Source organism: Dermacentor silvarum, chromosome 3 (genome assembly GCF_013339745.2).
Source record: "Dermacentor silvarum isolate Dsil-2018 chromosome 3, BIME_Dsil_1.4, whole genome shotgun sequence".
In the NCBI taxonomy this organism is placed as follows: Eukaryota; Metazoa; Arthropoda; class Arachnida; order Ixodida; family Ixodidae; genus Dermacentor; species Dermacentor silvarum.
Genome location: NC_051156.1, coordinates 135,489,394 through 135,509,574, shown reverse-complemented (window position 1 = coordinate 135,509,574; position 20,181 = coordinate 135,489,394). Strand labels below are relative to the sequence as shown.

Genomic DNA, 20,181 nt, shown 5'->3' with positions numbered 1-20,181 from the left:
TTTCGACCAATGTATATAGAGCGGAATGAATACGTATTACCGCTCGGTGTATGCATGTTTCATGCGAGAGTTTTTCTTGGCGCCTGGGTAGCCAATATTTATATTCGCCAGTCGCTGGCAAATTTCGCTCAAAACAGAGAAAGACGGAAAGTGAAAGAAGAAAGGAAGAGAGGAAAGGTGGTTGCAGAAAATAAACACGAACGCGGCGCGCTCGAGCGCGGTGCCGACTTCCGCTGTCGTGCTCGATTGAATCACGCTCGAAACGCACGGCTGCGTATGCTGTACGTACCCACGCCTAAACACACAATGCCCGCGAAAAAGGCGAATCATATGGGGCTAGAAAGAAAAAGGAAAAGAGAAGAAATAAAGTGCCAGTATATCATGCTCGTGCGTATAACGCTCTCCAAGAGCTTTTCTGTGAAAGCGTTGAAAGCGAATCCTTGTCTGGCCGCCACCTATTTTCCGCCCGCGCTTCTCTCCCCCCCCCCCCCCCCCTCGATTTCTTTCTTTCTGTTCCCCTCTCACCTTGGCGTCTTTTCTTCCAGAGCAAATAAGAAGAGAGAGAGAGATACAGAGATTTATAAAAAAGACGGAGGCTGCTGCGCATTTTCGGTCCCGAAACACCAACAAAGCTATTCACCAAGCTGGCATACCGTTGCTTCGTAGTCTGCGTAGTCGACGCCTTTTATCTGCTTCTCCAAGGCGAGGTCATCGAGATTTTGCAGTACGATACTAGTGAGGGATATTATAATAGAGACCAGTAATGTGGAAAGTTGGACGACTTGGTGATTAATCGTGTATAATAGACACGTACGTCAAACAGCAAGGCATCTAAAATTGCATACGTCTGTTTTCTTTTTTCCTTTTCTTTCTGTATTTTTTTATTCTTCGCACTAAGCGGTGTTGGTGACGAAGCAGCGCCGGGAAAATACTTCCTTTTGATAGCGTGCTAATTTGCGGCACTTAGTTGGCTCTTAGTGCTGCGTTACAGCAGAGTTCTTGGTCCTGACCAAAACACAGATATAGCGCTGCACTAAGTGCCGTAAATGAGTGCGGCATTAGAGGGAAGTAAAACTCTCTCGACATTGCTAAGAGAAACTTGGCCAAACTCGGTGTGTCGTCTGAAATATGCTGCTTTTTTTAAAATGCTGCATATTTAGTCACGTATTGCGACGAAGTTAAAAAAATTGCCGAAGGGAAAATGTCCAAAATTGCTGCGCCTGACAGATCTTGTGTCCCGAAAATTCATGCGAGCTGCATGTAGCACTCTGGCGAGCATAATGAAAATGGCTGGCGCTGTTACACGTAGTTCGGATGTTCCTAATGAACCTGGGAATGCCGACAAGGAATGCGAGCGGTGTTTAAAATTGTTATCGATGGTACAAGAGAAAGAATCGTCGGCCAACGTTGTTAACGACGAAATAGGTCCATGTCACCGACTAGCTGACGACAGGTCGATAGTTCGGCTCATGCAGGCGTGTCCAAGCGCTCAAGGCGCTTAACTTCACCGACAACGGTACTTGTTATCACCAGATGGCGATTATATTGACTCGAAGGGGCTGACATCATCATAATCGTAATCATCGTCACTATTTATCGTAGGTTTCAATGTTTGTTACTCCGCACATACGCAACGGTGTTGCGATCGAACCTGCTCTCGATAGCATTCAACGAGTGACGTGCTGCGCGCGCTTGCCACAAATGTTGGCAACAGAGAGGTCTCGTATGTTAGGTAAACAACACCTGCTAAGTCTCGCTTTTCTCCCTAATGAACTTCTCAATATTGCTACATTATGGCCTTCCACCTAGCGGAAAGAAAACACCATCAGTTGCCCAGTGTGATAGCTGTGGGTACCGGTCGATAGGGAGAAGGCATAAATGGTGGTTCTGCAGCCCCAGTGCAGTGTAGCAAACCGGAAACTCGCATATGGTTAACCTCCCTACCTTTCTTCTTTCTTTCTCTCTCTCTATCTCTCTCAGTCATGCACCAAGTTGTAGCCAAACACGATAAGGCAAGTCCTCCTATCAGCAACGTGTAATAGCGCGTCTGCTTTGTTTAATATATACTTTCTTGCAACGCGCTTCATTCTTTCTTTTACTTATCCTTTTATTGCTATTTACGAAGCTATCGGCAACGAGGACGTATAAAACTGAGAAATTTTCCTCTCTCTCTTGCAGAAAACAGTGGCGAGGACATTGAAGCGGTAACAATGACAACATAATGTATGGTGATCACGTGGGGAAGTAATTTTACTATAGTCGACGCAGGTTGGCGGGTTGCTTAACGGCACCGCGCGTGTAGATGTCTCCAAGAATAACGTGACTCAAGAGCACGTATGCATCCTTAATTGCACGTTCAAGAGCATGCAAAGCATTACTATCCTCAGATTTTCACTCTCTCCCACGCGGGATTTTGCAGTGCTACGCGTCACTGCGTGGGCCCTGTTGTTAAAACAAGGAATGTTTCCGAGCAGCGATGCGTAGACAATTCGCCGTTTCTGCAACCTTCACTTCACTGCACGGTTACTTTGCGACGTGACGGCGGAGATCCGGTTTGCGCGTTCCAACGGTCACGTGTCGACCATAGGGTTTCTTACAAAATTAACCGGAGGGAACTCTGAGGCGAGTGTCTACCGGAGCTGAATGCATGGCGGCTCGGTCAGCATAAATCACGGATACACAGTACACGGATTTGGCTAAACTTTCCATCTTCAAACGGCTTCGTGACTTTGCAAATGAATCGTTTCCAACAAAACATCGCGTTATAAATGCGACAACTCGCAAAGATTATGTGAATGCACGCAGACTCGTGTCATTCATGCGTTTACAGATATGACTTCTCGGAAATTTAGAAGGACAGAACTTAATAAGTAGCGCTGCCAGAAGGTCCGAAGCCACAAGTACGAAAAGTAGACAAATACGTGTACTACCTTTCATTCCGAAAATGCCACGGTGGCTTAATTAGCCGCTATGGTGCTGCGCTGCTATAAGCACGAGGTCGCGGGATCGAATCCCGGACACGGCGGCCGCATTTAGATGGGGGCGAAATGCGAACATTAGTGTACCGAGACTTAGGTGCACGTTAAAGAACCCCAGGTGGCCAAAAATTAATCCGGAGTCTCCCACTACGGCGTGCCTGATAAGCAGATCGTGGTTTTGGCACGTAACACCCCAAGACTCCATTCATACTTTTCATTGCGCGGTATTGCTGAACGGCCGTGCGCCAAAATTCCCTCTAATACGTTTTTGTAAAGAACGCTACGCGTTTCCACAGCGAGCAGCAATCGCGACAGAGCCCGCAAGCAATGACCGCACGCACCATTGATTGCATGGTGCGATTCGCTGAACGCAAAATGTTGATACTTTTTGCGTGCAGATGTGTAGCGCACCGTCCCTGTCGTTCTTTCTCGTCCACTTCGCTCGCATCGTTGTGGTCGCAGTAACTGTATCGAACCATCTATAGCCCCAAAGTCTGTTCCGAGGTTTGTAGCAGCAGAAAATTGCAGGACACAGAACCAGAAAGGAACGAACAGACGTGGACGTGTAGCTGCTCCAAAGTCTGTACTTGTTGAGATTTCGCTTCGCTATATAAGAGGTATACGCATTCGCGTGAGTTCCACTGCATGCGCCCACGTTGTTTCCAACGGTGCTGGCCGGAAGCGGTGTAGTATACACTTAGTTTTTTTGTCTTCGGGCCACTGGCGATGCGGTAGCACGCTGGAAAGGCAACGGGTATACGCAGCAGCCACAAAGTGGAAACATGTGGGAGGAGAGTTTTATCGGAAGCATTCCGGGGGTCTGGCGGCGGTACGTGGCCCTCCATTGTTCTGGCTGCACGGTCGTATCCGCTGCCCCAGCTCGTCAATCATGCATCACTGGAGAAGGGCACGACCTGTGTACACCGACAGCAGTGGCGCTGCTCCATGTTGTTACAGCCTATTTTTCTTTTCTTTGCACTGCACATCACCTTTCTCTCTCTCTCTCTCTCTCTTTCTGTGTGCACTGCATCGAATGCCAGCGCTGCGAGCGCCTGCTGACAGTTACCGCAGTGACGCAGTAACGAAACAAGTAGTACTGTGCAGTCGAACACGAATGCAACGAAATCGAATAAAGCGAACTATTCTCGAATACCGAGCACGCGAAAGTCGCCGACCGATACTCGACGTAAAATGAACCGCTCGTAACAAACTAGACGTTGGCTGCGTCGAACTCGAGGCCTGGGATTGTGAGCGCAACGAAGCTCCCTAATAAAGCCATAATGGGTAGTGAACTGTAGCAGGTCTACGCAATCCCGCCATATAGGGAACGCCGTTACAGTGACGCTGAGAAACAGTTCAAGGCGGCAGACAAAGTAATCCATACTACACATAGTTTTGTCTTCAATGAACGGATTTTCTTTTTGCTTATTTTTCCCACTGGAGACAACAACTTCGTCTATAACGAACACGTCACAAAAGTTAATCGAAGTTCGTTATATAGGCAAGTTTGGGCATATTAGATTGCCTGATATATCGAATAAATATGTTTGCGCGTGAACCTGTTCGCCGGGTTCGACTGCACAGACGGCACCTGCAGTTTTGAAACTCTTGTCAACACCTACTGCGCCGGTAGTGTTCACAGGCGTTCGACGTCGCATTCCATTCGGCCTTTTGCGGTTCCGTGCTCGCGGAGCACCTGCCCGACACTTCCTGCGCGAGCCTCGCGCAATATACCTCCCCCGTAAGGGCAAGGGTTGCTCTGAACTCGTTCTGCACAAAGCCTGCACCACGTGAAACGAATGGCGACGTCCAGATGATGTCCAGACGATGTCCAGACGATGTCCAGACGACGCAACATTGTGCCAGTGAAACGAATAGGGAGGTGCAGAGCCTCCTGACATGGTTCAGCAAGTGCAGGCAAATTCAATGGAGTGACTTCTGTTCGAATCGAATGGATGCCTGTATATGATTTTTTTTTCTAGCGACGTTATGTAACTTCGAAGCCATAAACCTCGACGGCAACAAAAGAAGAACGAAGCCGTGACATAAATAAAACTACCCGCTAAGTGATTATATCAGGTAGTTATGTCAAGGCTTTCCGTGTCTTCTCCAGAGTGTGATGTGATGACGTGCAACGAGCTAAAAAATTAAGGTACGCGCTGCTAGTCGTTTTCGCTCGTTTTCCTGTGAAACCGTAGCCTGGGTAACACTTTCGACACTCTGGTTTGCGAAACGCGAGCTTCTTTACTAAGCAAGCGTGAGCCGCACTGCGCAGTTAACATCCCGCTGGTTTCCGCTTGAAAACAACCGTGACCCTCTTAACGTCGCGGTTGCGTGCGCGGCGGTTTTCTTTTCTTTTTTTTTTAAGAGACGCTAAAGAGAAAAGAAGAGTTGAGCTGTAATAGTAATGTATGCTTCTAGAATACCAAGAAAATTCGATAAGCCATAAAATACGAAAAAACGCAAAGACGGGTGACGCCGCCGCATCGAAGTGATGCGGCGTCGTCACCCGTCTGTTGGTGACATCACAGATGCTGCTCGTGACGTCACAGCGCATCTGTGACGTCACGAACTTTCACGGCGCCTTCTCGGGCTTAGCAGATTGTCCATCGACAAAAGAAGTAGTAGGTTGCAATCTAAATGAGCCGGATGCTCAACTTAGCGAGTTTCCAGAACTTTTACGGTGCGGTCTCAAATAGGAGAAATTACACCGCAGCACATGACGTCCCACTGACGTAGTGCAAGATATGAAAGTTTGGCTCTCCCTTCCTATACCAGTAATCGACCCCTAAGCGCGAAATTAACGAAATAGAGAGTTTTGACAGGATGCTCCGATAGTCTAAGCTAACTTAGAGTTCCTCTTTAGTCTTCCTTCGAGCCACAGTGCAATAAAACTCCAAAGGAAACGAAAAAAAGAAAAGAGAAGAGAAAAAGGAAAGGCTCGTTTATTTGATGCTTCGTTTAAGCGACAAAAAAAAAAAAAGATTCAGTGACGGATCGAGCGGTGAATGCGAGATACATGCGTTAACGTCACGTGGCACCGATTTCAGGTCCCGGATCCATAATTTAAACCGCGTTCGCCACATTGCAAAGGAATCTACGGGATTTAACTGGACACACGTCATGCCTCTTCGAAGAGCGAAGTGCAACTGACGGTGGTCCGGAGCAGACCACCATCACAATACAAAGTGACAACCTATATACTGCCCACACTGCACACGCATACTTTCTTACTACTTCCTTACGCATACTTTCATACTATAAAAACGGCCAATAACCCGTAAATCTTAAGTACTACATTCCATTATTTCCAGGGCGTAGAAAGTTGATCATCCTATTGATGCGCAAGAACCTACAACAATAACAAATACAATAGAAGATGCGCCATATACTGTAAACATGTTTTCCCAAGCATAAGCTGCCCCAAACGAGACGGCCCAGCTTCCGATACTATATATATCACCGTTGAAGCGTAGCGAATCATCTTGAAAGCTCGGGTAGTGAGATCAACGGAGTACGATGAACGGAGTACAAGTACGATGAGACCGCTTCACACACACGCTGACAATGCGGTTCTAGTCGGAAGTCCGCCACATTGGTAAAGGCAAACGATATATAAGGAGGAGAGCACTTGCGGATATTCATATCCTCTATTGCACTATGCTTCAAGTTTCGCCACTTACCTCATAGTTACGCGAGATACAGGCGCGAATGAGCTTAAGGTTACCTAGAAGTACTGCGCAGTGATCGTGACTTTGGATACAATCTCCCTCGCCGCTTGGGCTCGATACCGTAGCGCAAAACTGCAACACAAAGGTCCACGCGTAATCAATCACGAGACTGTTGTTCTTTGCTATCTATCTGTTGTCTCCTCTGTTCGATTAATCACTCTGTTGCCGTCCGTTATCGTATAGCTGAGCGTAATCATTTTGCGCGGTAGTTATATTTCGTTGCTTTCATCGCAACGGGCAACAGACGCCTAGCACTAATCGGCTGAACGAAGCGTACGTCGCATACCATAGCGTGGACACTATAGCTGGCCTTATGAAATTAATTTAATTCACTATTAAGCGTTGTATTCCACACGGTTATTTATTGTTATGCTGTCTCGTATGCGAACGTAACAACCGCTGAGGGCAGTCTAATTTCGTTTACAGTTCCGTTTGACCGAAGTTTACAAACTGAATTGTTCGTATGCATCATCATCGTGACTACAGGCGGCCGACCAATATGCCCGTGCTCACGTGACTTTTACCCGAAAGTTCCGCTTCAGCGAGCTTTCTTACGCCCATGAATGGATACTGCAGATAAGCATGTGCAGTCGGCCACGATAACTTACGGGACACAAATTCCACGACAAACGTGAGTTGTGGTTCTGTTAAAGCGTGCTACTTCTGATTTAATGGGTCACCGCGTGGGTTTGAAAAAAAAAGCATACTATATCGTATTGACTGAAACTTCGCATTCTAGCTAGACTCTATCAGAGTCCAGGCTTCGTGAGAATTCAACTTTTTCGCAAATCCCGTGTTTGGTAATCTTTCATCGCCGATCCTGCGAAGCATCGCGCGAGCGTATGCAAGACAGACCACTCCGGAAACATCGCTATCACCAGCTCGAGAAACTCTCGTACGCCTCCTCGAAACACGACGAGTGCCAGTTGCGATGGCAGGGACCTTTGTACGAGGCCCGAGTGGCGTATCGTTTCACGTGAGCGTCGCAGAAAGGCCTGGAGGGCAGGGGTGTCATGGTGTGGCTCTTTGAATATTCGCGCCCTTTCACTGCTTCGTATTGTGCTAACGCAGCGTTGGAACAGGTTCGTCGAATGCGCACTTGATGCAGCTCATGAGGGGAAAAAAATGACGAATTCGCGGCACGAACTGAGTGAAGCAGGAAAGGTAGGTAGCTACACTACACGATAAATTAACAAACGCCTTTCTGGGTTCGCTCGCTGACACGCGCACTCGCCAGCTACAGACTAATTCGCTTCTGCTGTTCTGCTAACTTAATTAGCGACGGAAAAAGTTCCCGCAACTGGACAATGTAAAGAATGCGAACGACAAGGGCAACGCCCGGGACGCCCCGTCGAGGAAGAGTTATTCTAATTAACGTTTTGTAAAAGCTGCAACACACTCAAGAACGGGCGAACAAAACCGCGATCGTCGGCCGACTTTCGCAAGCTTTCACTCGCACATACACCATACGGCGCGCGGCGACGATGTTATATCGTGCTTCGACTTTATACTGAACATCACGCCGACGGCAGAAATGCGCCTGAAGTCCATATAATTGCGATCGCAATAAAAGCAAGGTGTTCGCCTCCGTCTCGCCGTTCAGGGCAGCCAATTTCCTCGATCTTGATAGACAATAATAGCCGGAAGCTGCTACTCGCGCGTCGTGGAAAGAACACGCGGGCTGCTATCGTCTCCCCTCCACAGATTAATTAATTAACTAAATTATGGGAGTTTACGTGCCAAAACCACGATTTGATTACGAGGCACGCCGTAGTGGAGGACCCGGGAATAATTTGGACCACCTGAGGTTCTTCAACGTGCACCTAGGTCTACCTAGAACTAGTGCACCTAGAACTTCCCTGCAAATCGTAGCGAGGGAATTAACCACAGCAGAGCCGTCAAGCCTTATAACACACGTATTGATGTTTTTCGTTATTCGTTTTTTCCGGATGTAATTGAAATGTGGAATGCCTTACCTGATGTTGTTGTAGATCAGACAGATATGCACAAATTTGACAAATTTGAATGCTCGATTGATATTTTGTATCGTGGGCACCCAACCTGATGCTACGAAATGTTAAATTTGCTTGTTCTACTATCGTCCCTCCCTGTAACAACCCTCAAGCGAGGGTTAACAGTATCAATAAAGAAAGAAGAAAGAAAGTACACGGGCGTTTTCTTATTTCGCCCCCATCGAAATACGGACGCTGTGCCCGGGATTTGATCCGGCGACCTCGAGCCCAACGCCGTAGCCACTAAGCAACCACGGCGGGTCCTCCGCAGATGGACAGTAGCAGTATGAACAGCTTGCTTTCCACTGAGACTGTTTGATGGCGCTGCTATCCCGTGCGCATTAAAGTCTTTAGTGCGCAAGGGTGCCGAGTCACGTGGTAGTTTTCATGAGTCGCGGTATGTCTCTACTTGCAGAAAAAATTAAATATAAACACGAGATATGAAGCTTGCTGAAAGCACCGCCATTTCGACGTGTCTTGCTATATTCTCTACAACCACCTAATTTGCACCCTTGTATTTATAACAACAATTAAAAAAGTTACTTCTAATTTTTTATTTGGACTTCAGGGACTAAGAAATTGCTGGCGGTTTCTCAATAAGACTCCAAACAGCATGGACTTGCCCTTATTCACGCATAGAATGATTCCGGCTACTCGGGAAGCCTTGTATATTTCACGTCTCGAATATATAGTCTGACCATGAAGTTTCTGAGCTTCTGGCTTTTCATAAGTCACAAGTGTAGACAGGCGGCGATAATTCTTGTGAAGAAAATTGACATTTGGTAGTCACCACTCTCGTACGCCTTTAAAGCTATATAGACCACTGAGCAAGACAGCGTGCGGGGAGAATGGTGGACATTGTTCTGCTAAGTCTCCAGCAGGGAGACGTTAATAGAAGTTTTAACAAGGCCGCATGGTCTATCGCGTGCAGTATTCACGCACGTGCAATGTGCATGAGCGCGTGTGTGCGCGGGCTTAAAAAAAAAAAAAAAAAAAAAAGACCGCTGACGATCGAAACTCGCCTCGGGCTACACGCAATAACAGCCGATCGTTGCGTTCACTTGTTAAATCCTAACTAGTGAATTTTTAACGCGATAGAGTTAAGGGCCCCTTGTCGCAGAAAATCCGGCGTCGGCGTCCGCGCAGGTGTCGTTGGCGGACATAATCATCCCGAACCACCCCGACCGCGCAGGCCCTCCGCGTAGAGCAAGGCGTTAGTGAACGAAATTTAATTTCTCAAAGCAAAATGCGTCAGAAAAAATCGTGAAGTACGACTCAGCCACAACCTACAGACGTGATGGCGTCGGAATGTAATTTTAATATACGTGAAAACATAATTCAGTTGCCGGGAAGCCTGATAAGCAGCCAGGAATCTTTGAATGCTATCGCGCTCAACTCTTAAAGGCGAAGCTTAAGCGTCCTCCAAATTTTCTTTTTATTTGCCTTCTAGCGTACAGAGATGCACAGAACTCCATTGCCCGTTGCAAGTTTGCGCAGCTTGAGTGCAGCACATATATAGCGGGAGGCTCTGCCAAAGTGACGTCGCAGGGCTCGAGCCCGTTATCGACAATCCGCGAGTGGGCCAATCTGCAAGGGAGTCGCGAGGCCCTCGTCGCGTCTGGCTGCTTCCGTTCTATATATACAACCTCTCGTGCCTATAGCAGTTAGCAGCGCTGTCAAGCCGAGACCTAAATAGGGCGTCAGTTCGATCAGGGGCCATATAGGGTCGATCTTGTATTGCTATACCTGTCCGGGTTTTGACCGGCAGCGCCGGTTTTCCGAACATGCGGCCGGTTCAGTCTTCCGACATGTATATAGAGTAAGACTTGAGAGCGCTCTATAGTTCGTATTCCATAACTGATAAACTTGTAGCGCGAAGGAGAAAACGGTGACGGCAGCTATAGACGCACGAGGACAAGCGCTTTTCCGTGTCCGTCCTGTTTTCGCTGCTTATTAGTTACGTTTATTAGTTACGTTTATTAGTTACGTGTATACAGTATTTGCCAGTATTCCGGATTTGCGGCACGAACCTAAACCACGCCACCAGCAGCTCCAGCCGGTTATAGACAGCGTGGATTACAAGAGAAAGCAGCTTAAAGGAATTATAGGCTCTTCGGGTTTATAGCGCACTAATTTCAGCAAATGCGCAGCGTTGAACATTCGCACAATAAATGTCGAGTTTCCTATAGCGCACAGTGGCGAAGGCCGCATGTTATATAGGCTGTTCCGGGTGAAGAACGTTCTGAACCCTGCCGCTGATGAGGCCATGTCAGACAAGAACCGCCAGCATAGCCCCGATTACGTCACAATGCCTATAGAAATCCTGCCTGCAGTTTAAAGCGAGCGTGGCTGGGCTGGCAAATAAGGAGCGGCATTTCTTCCTGCGTGGCGTTAGTTCCCGTGATCTTCGGCAGAGCGAGTGTTGTTGCGAAGGAAAAAACCTTTTCAGCCGCTTGGCTGAAAGCGGCCGAAAAGGGGAGATTAATACACAAAAACGTAGAAATAAGAAAGAGAAGGCTTGGTAGTTGGCGTACATTGTAAAATTACTTCCACCCTCGAATGAGAACGAGTGTGTAGATCGGTGCATAGTTCACGCTCTTACACCCTTTTTGGGAGTAAGGATGTTTACACCCCTATTCACTCTTAAGGGTGCAAATTATTCAACAGTGTACAAGGGTGACAGAAACGCTCTGACAGGATCTGAAAGAACACATAGGCATTTTTTCTTCATGGCAATGTGGTACTTGTCATCACATGAACGCAACCCGCTGCGGTGCCAATTAGCGGGTATGGCGTTGCGCTGCTAAGCACGAGGTCGCGGGATTCGAATCCCGGCCGCGGCGGCCGCATTTCGATGGGGGGCGCGAAATGCAAAAACGCCGGTGTCCCGTGCATTGGGGGGCACGTTAAAGATCCCCTGGTGGTCAAAGTTATTCCGGAGTCACCCACTACGGCGCGCCTCGTAATGAAACCGTGATTTTTGGCGCGCAAAACCCCACAACTCAATTCAATCAGACCAACGCAATGGGACAGCCTATGTTTGTCTGCAAAAGGAAAGCGACGAAACAACTAACTTAGCAGCTGCAAAACACCATTGCCGTGTGCGCACGCGGCCTAGAGTATCGGCATCGAACGTTTAGAAGGTGCGGATCTAAGGAAAACCTACATATTTCCCGAGTCTGAACGAGCAACATGGAATTCAGATATGCTATACCTGCATGCACTACGGCACACGACCAACACAGTGCTGCACTGTTTTACTGACTAAAGCAAGAAATGGGTTTTTTTTTATTTTTTTTTTCGCCATACCCACATCCAGAATTCTTTTGACGCCGACTGTCATCGTCAATTGTAAAGGGGAAAAATTTTTTCTTGTAGAGGAGTGGTCGCAGTTATCGGCGCACATTTCGGATGTCGTTAAGGGCATTGTGTCGAAAACCGAATTCACGACCGAAAAGCTTCAGCGCTAGCTGCAATAACGCCGCAAAGAGAGCGATAGAGAAGGGCCCGATACCCTGGACCCTGCGGAGTGATTCATACATGCTCGGTGACACTGATATTGAGATAGGAAAGAAATAGGCATGCTGCTCGAAAATATCCTGCCTTCATTCTGGCTCGGGCGTCAGTGTTATCATTTTCTTTGGGGCACTAATCTCCAGTAGCATCAGAAAAAAAAAGCGTGCTGGGCATTGTTGTGCCATAGCACCTGCCATCATCGCCACCCGTCCCTCTGGGTCCTGCCGACTAGTCGCCAACGGGAGGCGGCGACACAATACGGCGCGGGGGGACCTCGGCAACTGCCCCGTCTGTGTCCTGCCGACGTGCAAGCAGCCCCGGCCATCATCGCCACCCGTCCCTCGGGGTCCTGTCGACGAGTCGCCAGGGGGACGCGACGACACAGTGCGACGCGAGTGACGTCAGCAACCGTCCCCTCTTCCTCCTGTCGACGAGGAGCCGCCGCCAAGGGGATTTAAGGAAGAACAGGCCCATTGTTAAGCCAGAGAGTCGCCACCGGCCGCCCCATCGGTCTGGTGCGCTCTTACCAGCTCTCAATGCTTTGACCAGCTATCCCCAGCTAATGGCAGCTATTACCAGCTATTACCTGCTATTCCTGCTATATCTGTACATATTTGTACATACTGTATAAAGCTTTCGTCTCCTCTTCGCCTGCTTCAAGACTCAGTCTCTCGTCCCCAACCCCGAGTCGCAATAGTGGTGGCTGCGGTGGGATTGGCGAACCAGTATCTGAACAGCGGATGGCAAGCTGCGAGATACGAGGAGCGAAGACGCCTGCTACACCGCTCGATGGCAGCTACCAGATCGACCGGCGTCAACCACTTTGGCTGGGTGAGTGCCCGATGTTTGCTTTTCTTGTCGCCAGACCTCTCTAGCACAGGCAGATGTTAGTAGAGTTTTGTTGTTTTGGTAGGCTAGCATTACGAATTTACCTTCCTTGAATAGTCGATTCTAGTTTAAGGCAAGGGTAAATTTTGTGGGCAAGCAACACGAGGAACGAGATCGCGATGGAGGAATTCCAAGTTCAGGACCTCATTCAAATTTGCGAGGAGTTGGGCATTTCTGCCGGCTCCGAAAAAGCAAGGAAAGCGATTCTCGACGTGATGCGAGCGGAGGACGTGACGACCGAGGAAGCCGAAGAGGCTTGGGAGATGATTGTTGAGCGAAAGCTGGAGGCAAAGGAACGCGAGCGACGTGAGAGGCGCGAGCTGGAAGCGAAAGAGCACGTAAGTCCCGAGGAGAAGGCAAGGCGAGAGAGCCGCCGACAGAATCAAACATGGATATGGCGCACAGCGCGATACCATCTTTGTAGTTTCAAGGCGGGCGATAGCATTGTTACTTTTCTTGCGGACTTTGAAAAGGTTTGCGAGAAAGAAGGTGTCAACCGGGACCTCTGGTCCGAGCGGTTGATCCTGTTGCTTCCTCGTAGACTCTCGTGTGTTCTTGAACGCCTGCTTGATGAGGAGAGGCGGGACTACGATGAGGCAAAGATGGCTCTGTTGAGGCATTTTGAAGCTATAAGTCAGGCCGACTGCGAAGGCCAAGGCGGTAGCGACAAGACCGAGCTTGTCGAAGACAGACCGCCTAGTGAAATGGTTACTAGCCCAGGAGACGATGTGGTGCCATTGGCGCACACGCTAGGTGACAGGCACGAACACGATGTTGTTTCGCCGTCTAGAGAGGCCGCTTTGGGAAAAGTGGCCGACAGTGGCTCTTTTGATTTAGATAGTAGCGACAAGGCGAAGCCTGTCGATGAGAGACCGCAGGGCGAGCCGGCTAGCTCAGATGGCGTCGGATGCAGTCATGTCTTATCAGAGGCACATACATCTAGCGACGACCACGAGCCTAGCTTGGTTTTGCCGTCCGGAGCCACGTCGTTGCGACAAGAAGGCAGCGTACCTACGAGTACGCGTGCCGAGACCGCGAGCCCTGTGAGCCGCGCCGAGGGCAAACGACGAAGGCGCAAGCCGAGAAAGTCGGACTCGGGCGGCGATACGAGCCGGGTCAAGCGCGCCAACCGCCAACACGTTGGGAAAAAGCGCAGTAGGGTGAGCCCGAGGCTTAGGAGACTGCTGAGGTCTATAACAGGCGTGACGCGCGTCTGTAAAGAAAGGATATCGCGGGAATTTAGACGCCGCAAATTCCGCCGGTTCTCAGCGATATCAATGAATTGTAAGCAGAGTAACGTAGCGAAGCATCAAGTATGCTCGATAGTCTGCTGCAATGGTCGCCCCCTTCGTGGGAGAAAGAAAGGCGACTGTCTAGCGGACAAAGGGACAGCGCGCCCGCGGGCCCGTGGATGCGCCGCTCCCCGAGTGTTTAGAGGCAGTAGTGTGAATGTCGCGGCTACTATAGGTACTTCGTGCAAATCCGCTTTGTTCTGGTGTCGCGAGTGGACAACTCGTAGACCCGAGAATGGTCGACCGGCTCGAGCGCGTCTCAAAGGGTGTGGTTGTGAGCACCAAGTGATTGTGAACGTGCCATGGTAGTTTGAAAGCCCATTCTGTTAATTGTACTTTTAGTGATCATTTTGTTCTGTGTTTTCTTGCGATAAAGTTGAGTCGCGTGTTGAGCGTAGGAAAGGGTGGATAGGCCAAGAGCGCATTTTTTAAGTCTTTGGTCCTTTCTTTTCGCGAGACACCGACATTTTTTAATTTGTTGATCATTAGTTTACTGAGACATGATTGCTGAACGCTCAAGTAGAGAAAGCGTCAGTGTTTTCACGTTTTGTTGTTTTTACGTTTACCTAGGCTAGACAAAGCCTAAATGCTTAATTTAGATTGACTTGTTTTGTATTGTACGCGTTAGTTGTGTCAGTGTATAATTTTGATTCACCTTTGCTTTCGTGTCAGTAGTGTGAGTTTTAGTATTTGTTTGTTTTTTTTTGTTAGGACCGCTTCTGTGCTTTATAAATGTGGTGCTCGCTTTGCCGAGCGCATTTTGACAGCAATAAGTGGAGGGCTATTTCTTTATGCGGTGACAGTTGTCGGATTTCATTAAGCATTTTTGCGAAGTGGCGCCCAAGCGCATAGATTAGCTACGCTTAGCCTTTGCGCCACGGCTTTCGGGGGCAAAATTAAGTCATCTTCGGCAACCTTGATCTTTGGCAACCCGCCCGTATTACAGTTGAGAATCGCTTGCGACGCAATTCTGATTTGATTAAGACTCGCGCATTGACAATTAAAAAAAAAAAAAAAAAGGAGGTCCGTATCGTGTTGTTCGGGATTTTTTGTTGTTGTTGTTTTATTTTGTTTTGTTTTGTTTAGCGTAGCCAGATCTCGAAAAATGCTTTGTTCGATGATTTTGGTCTGGCGGTTTGGAGAGCATTCGGAGGGTGCTTGCTTTGGCCGGAGTGGTTTGGCGTTGTTGATTCTTGGTCGTTCCAGTGGACATTATCAGGACCGAGCAGCAGAAAAGACCACCGGCGGGAAAAGCGGCAGAGCCGATACCTCCAGACCATCCTAGACGTCGCCCAACCGGCGCATCCATTCTTCCGAGCTGCGTCGGACAGCTCGACCTCTGGATGCATTGTCTGGCGGCGGGGGTGCTGTTGTGCCATAGCACCTGCCATCATCGCCACCCGTCCCTCTGGGTCCTGCCGACTAGTCGCCAACGGGAGGCGGCGACACAATACGGCGCGGGGGGACCTCGGCAACTGCCCCGTCTGTGTCCTGCCGACGTGCAAGCAGCCCCGGCCATCATCGCCACCCGTCCCTCGGGGTCCTGTCGACGAGTCGCCAGGGGGACGCGACGACACAATGCGACGCGAGTGACGTCAGCAACCGTCCCCTCTTCCTCCTGTCGACGAGGAGCCGCCGCCAAGGGGATTTAAGGAAGAACAGGCCCATTGTTAAGCCAGAGAGTCGCCACCGGCCGCCCCGTCGGTCTGGTGCGCTCTTACCAGCTCTCACTGCTTTGACCAGCTATCCCCAGCTAATGGCAGCTATTACCAGCTATTACCTGCTATTCCTGCTATAACTTACATATTTGTACATACTGTATAAAGCTTTCGTCTCCTCTTCGCCTGCTTCAAGACTCAGTCTCTCGTCCCCAACCCCGAGTCGCAATAGCATATGCGACTGATAACACGTGCAACCGTATAGAAAGGGTCATAGATGTAGGTCATAGAAACAATGCAGGACGCAATATAATCTTTGCTCATTTATTGGAAAGTGATTTGAAAGACCGCTGATTCCCGCCATTGACGGATGCTTTACAAAAGCAGCATCCCAGGTGCAATAAAATCACTACGAAAATTCATTCTTCGTTTATTTATCCGCCGGTACGGCCACACGAAAGTAGGCATTTTGCGTCACGGACGCTGAAATACGTATGCTTCGTATACAAATGGGCCGCCTGGCAGGCGGTTCTGTCGTTCTCTCTCCTCCATCAGTTCCGATGACACCAAAACTAAGGACGCCGTTATCGCATCATAAAGACTTTATCTGTCGCTTTGATTTATGTCGAAGCGTCAGCGTTAATCATGAACACGCGGGAGAAGCAGTTGACTTCTTGCCCACGTCGCGTCGACAGTGATTGCACGGTAATTATACTCAAGCGTTTTGATAAGCGCTAATTCAGCAAAAGTGTCGTGCTTTCTTTGTTCCTTCTTTTTCTCTTCTTTGTGGTGGGGAGGAATCGTTAACGGCAGGCGAAAAACCGCGTAAATAGTATCGCTGTAGCAAATACCTCAACCGATTTCAGTTGGGCAGGGTTGGGTTAAGTTGGTTTGGGTCGGGTTACGTTTGGTCAGCTAATGTTATAGTCTCAGTCAGTGGTAAATACTTTAACTGAGTTCAGTTGGGCAAAGTCGGATTAGGTTGGGTTATGCTTGGTCAGCTTATGTCAGGTTAAGTTAGGCTAGAGGGGGGTGTAAAGTTGTAATGCTATACAGGGAAGATGACAATAGTTACCGGTACTAAGAACTTCACTTTGCATACGAGAATTGGTCTGCCATATGCTAATACAGTGTGACACCAGCAACACACACACACACACACACACACACACACACACACACACACACACACACACACACACACACACACACACACACACACACACACACACACACACACACACACACACTCTCTCTCTCTCTCTCTCTCTCACTCACTCACTCACTCACTCTCTATTTAAACTTCATGCCAGCTCTCTTGCGTAATATGCCGTAGGTCTGAGGACCTTTTCTAGCTATCGCAAGACTACGAAGCTCGTTGTATCCTGTTACCTCTTACACGGACGTGATGCAATAGCTGTAACTGAAGTGCGATCCTTTTATAAATAATACGTAACATTTTCTTAGATGTAACTGAAGTATTTTGACGCACTTTACCCGAACATGTAAGACTCGTGAAGCATGCAGCATGAACGGGTGCGATCTCATAACGGCTTGGAAAGCGAACCGCTCGCTCGCCCTTGCGTGATTGGCGACAATCGAATTATAGCTGACGAAATCACGATTCTGACCAATCACGCGAGGGCAAGCGAACGGTTCGCTTTCCGAACCGTTATATAAGACGGCGCTCCGGAAGACGCAAGCACAGTGTCGTCTGTTCCTGTCGTCTGCAACGACCGTTGCTGTCCTCTCTCGTGTCCCGCGCAGCAACGCCACCCTCTTTGGAGGAACCGCATCTAAAATGCACAAACGGACTTACAAAATGCACGTTCAAGGCGCCGAGTGATGAGCAGGCCGGAGTGGACGAGGAAGCGCGCGCCGAGTTGGAGCCGGGCGTCTTCCCGAGTATCCTGTCCGTGAACGGCGGGCGAGTAGACAAGCGACCGCTTCCTTCTGTTGTTGCGGGTCGGCTAAATTCGAGACGCCACGGAGCCACGTGCTCGTCGTTCCTCCGCGCCGGCTCACTCGTCTCCGCCAAGTGACAGCCGAGAAGCGAGCGCACAACCGAGAGGGCGGCTCAAGCGGGAGCCGCGTGGCGGCGTAGCCGCGCCGGCGCGCAACGGAGCTCCCTTTTCACTGCTTCAGCACAACTGACTCACACACACAACGGGGAACAGCATCACGACGGCATCGCAGCAGACGCGCAGCACCACCACGGGGCCCTGCCTTGCCGCGGCGGTGTGGGGAAGGCTATGCCCGTCACTTTCTCGCTTTCCGCAGCCGGCCTCCCGCATCGTCGAAACAGACGCCATACATTTCTCTCTGAAGCTGAAGACTTAAGGAAAGCAGGCTCGTTGACGATCAGTTTCTCTAACAGCCGCCGCTGCGACTTGGTGACAAGTGTCGCGCTTCTGCTCTTCGTTGCTGAGGGTCGTGCCGGGGGGTGGGAGCGCTGAGACGTGCCGGCGGCGTCGACTGCTATCGCTTGTCAGTCTGCTACTGCGGCGTCGTTTCCCTGCGAGCTTCCAGACGATTTTGCCAGTTCCGGTGGCCGGGTTCGGGCAGTACCTAGAACGCGTACTCACGCGCGACGCCCCTCCTTACTTCTCTTTCTTCCGTTTTTAGCTGCCTCTGAGGACTCTTTCCTTTTTTGTTTTTTGTTCTCTTTCAGATCTTGGCCTTGACCAAGCCGTCGTACGCATGCACGATGTTGCGAAGGAGCGGAGGTGTCTAAGCAACCAGACGTAACCACTGCACAGCCAAACCACAGCACCACGTCGCCTGTGTCACGGATGAAATGTCGAGCTAACCGACGCGAAGCGGAGGCAGCGGCGACTATGGAGGGCGGATGTGTGACGGAAACTTTTCTTCCGGAACCGCCGTGTCGATATGTCTGCTGCTGCTGCGTCGGTCCCGTCGGCCGTGCGTGCACGGCGCCGCTGTTTGTTCGCACTTTAGAGTGCAGTCGTGGCGGAGCCCCAAAAGCGAGCCTCTCTCGACTTGGCTCGCGTTCAAAAATCGGGAAAACACGGCAGCACCGTTTTCGGCGGTAGTCGCGAAATGCTAGATTCGTGCACCCACTCAGCCACACGCGTGCGAGCGAGCGTAATGTACGGGCCGTGTTTGTATAGCAGCGGTCAGACACATAAGGCACGCGAAAAGCGAATCTATGCAAACGCGGACAGCTATAGCGGCCCGGGGGCAGAATGGCAGAAGTTATTCCTGTAAGCCGGAGCCCATTCGGAGTGTTCGTACAGCTAAAAGCCTGTTGGTGTACAGCGGTAGGAAAACGATAATGATTTATGCAAGGGCTCTGACACTCCATTAGAAATAATAATAACTACGTTTTGTGTGGCACGAGTGCTCATATTTCTCGCTATCTCTCGTAGTTGTGTGCACTGACAGTTTGTGTTGCTGAGGTTTGCTACAAAAACGCGACCATGCGGGCAATGCGCAAGCAGAGGTTCTCGCATCGCGAGGTGGTTTAAGTAGAGCGTAAGTAAAGTTTTCTTTCATTTTGAGAAAACGAAAGAGACAAGCCAGCGATATTAACCAGAAAGGCGTCTGGTTCGCTACCCTCCGCTGGGAGAAGGGCACGGAATAAGAGATCATGAGATGGTAATCGTTTGTCTCCGCGATCGACCAGAACGTGAACCAATCAGAAGATCTTTGAAGAAGACGCATCGCGCTGTTGAAATTGGAGACCTCTCCATGAACTCAGTACGTCTTCGTGTTTTAGTACATGACTAGGTACAATGGATACCGTGCACATCAGGCAAGAGTTCATTTCTGTCCTCTGCCCGACGCGTCTCAACGTGCCTTCTGAGCACTATGACACTTATCCGAGTTAGCTGCTATGCCAAGTGGTCTAATGAAACAGAGCCAAACTCGTCCGAGCGACCACGAGCTCCCACCTCGCGGTAGATGTGAAAGTGGCAAGAGCGTACGCACTCAAGCTGGGATGTGTGCACATACCTTTCAGCTAATCCCAAATTTTTTTTTATGTACCAGTTCCTATTCTTTCATTATTCTCACAAAAATATTTCACCAGTCACTGAACGATGGTTCTCTACCTGACGATTGGTAGATAAGGAAGGTGATTTCAC

The 20,181-nt window shown here is 49.5% G+C and overlaps 2 protein-coding genes across 3 annotated transcripts in view; one reads left to right on the top strand and one right to left on the bottom strand.

Annotated features, from left to right (window-relative positions):
* LOC119445803 (calcium-transporting ATPase sarcoplasmic/endoplasmic reticulum type) overlaps window positions 1–20,181 on the top strand; it is a 663,011-nt gene that overhangs the window by 235,375 nt on the left and 407,455 nt on the right. The gene's annotated exons all lie outside the window — the stretch shown is intronic.
* Window positions 1–20,181, bottom strand: part of LOC119445804 (beta-1,4-glucuronyltransferase 1) — an 80,080-nt gene that overhangs the window by 29,025 nt on the left and 30,874 nt on the right. The window contains exon 1 of one of the 2 annotated variants that reach the window (XM_037710091.2): window positions 17,895–19,015. The exons of the other annotated variant lie outside the window; for it this stretch is intronic. The gene's annotated coding sequence lies outside the window, so the exon portion shown is untranslated. Of the gene's footprint in view, window positions 1–17,894; window positions 19,016–20,181 lie in introns of those variants that run through there. 2 annotated transcript variants of the gene reach the window in all.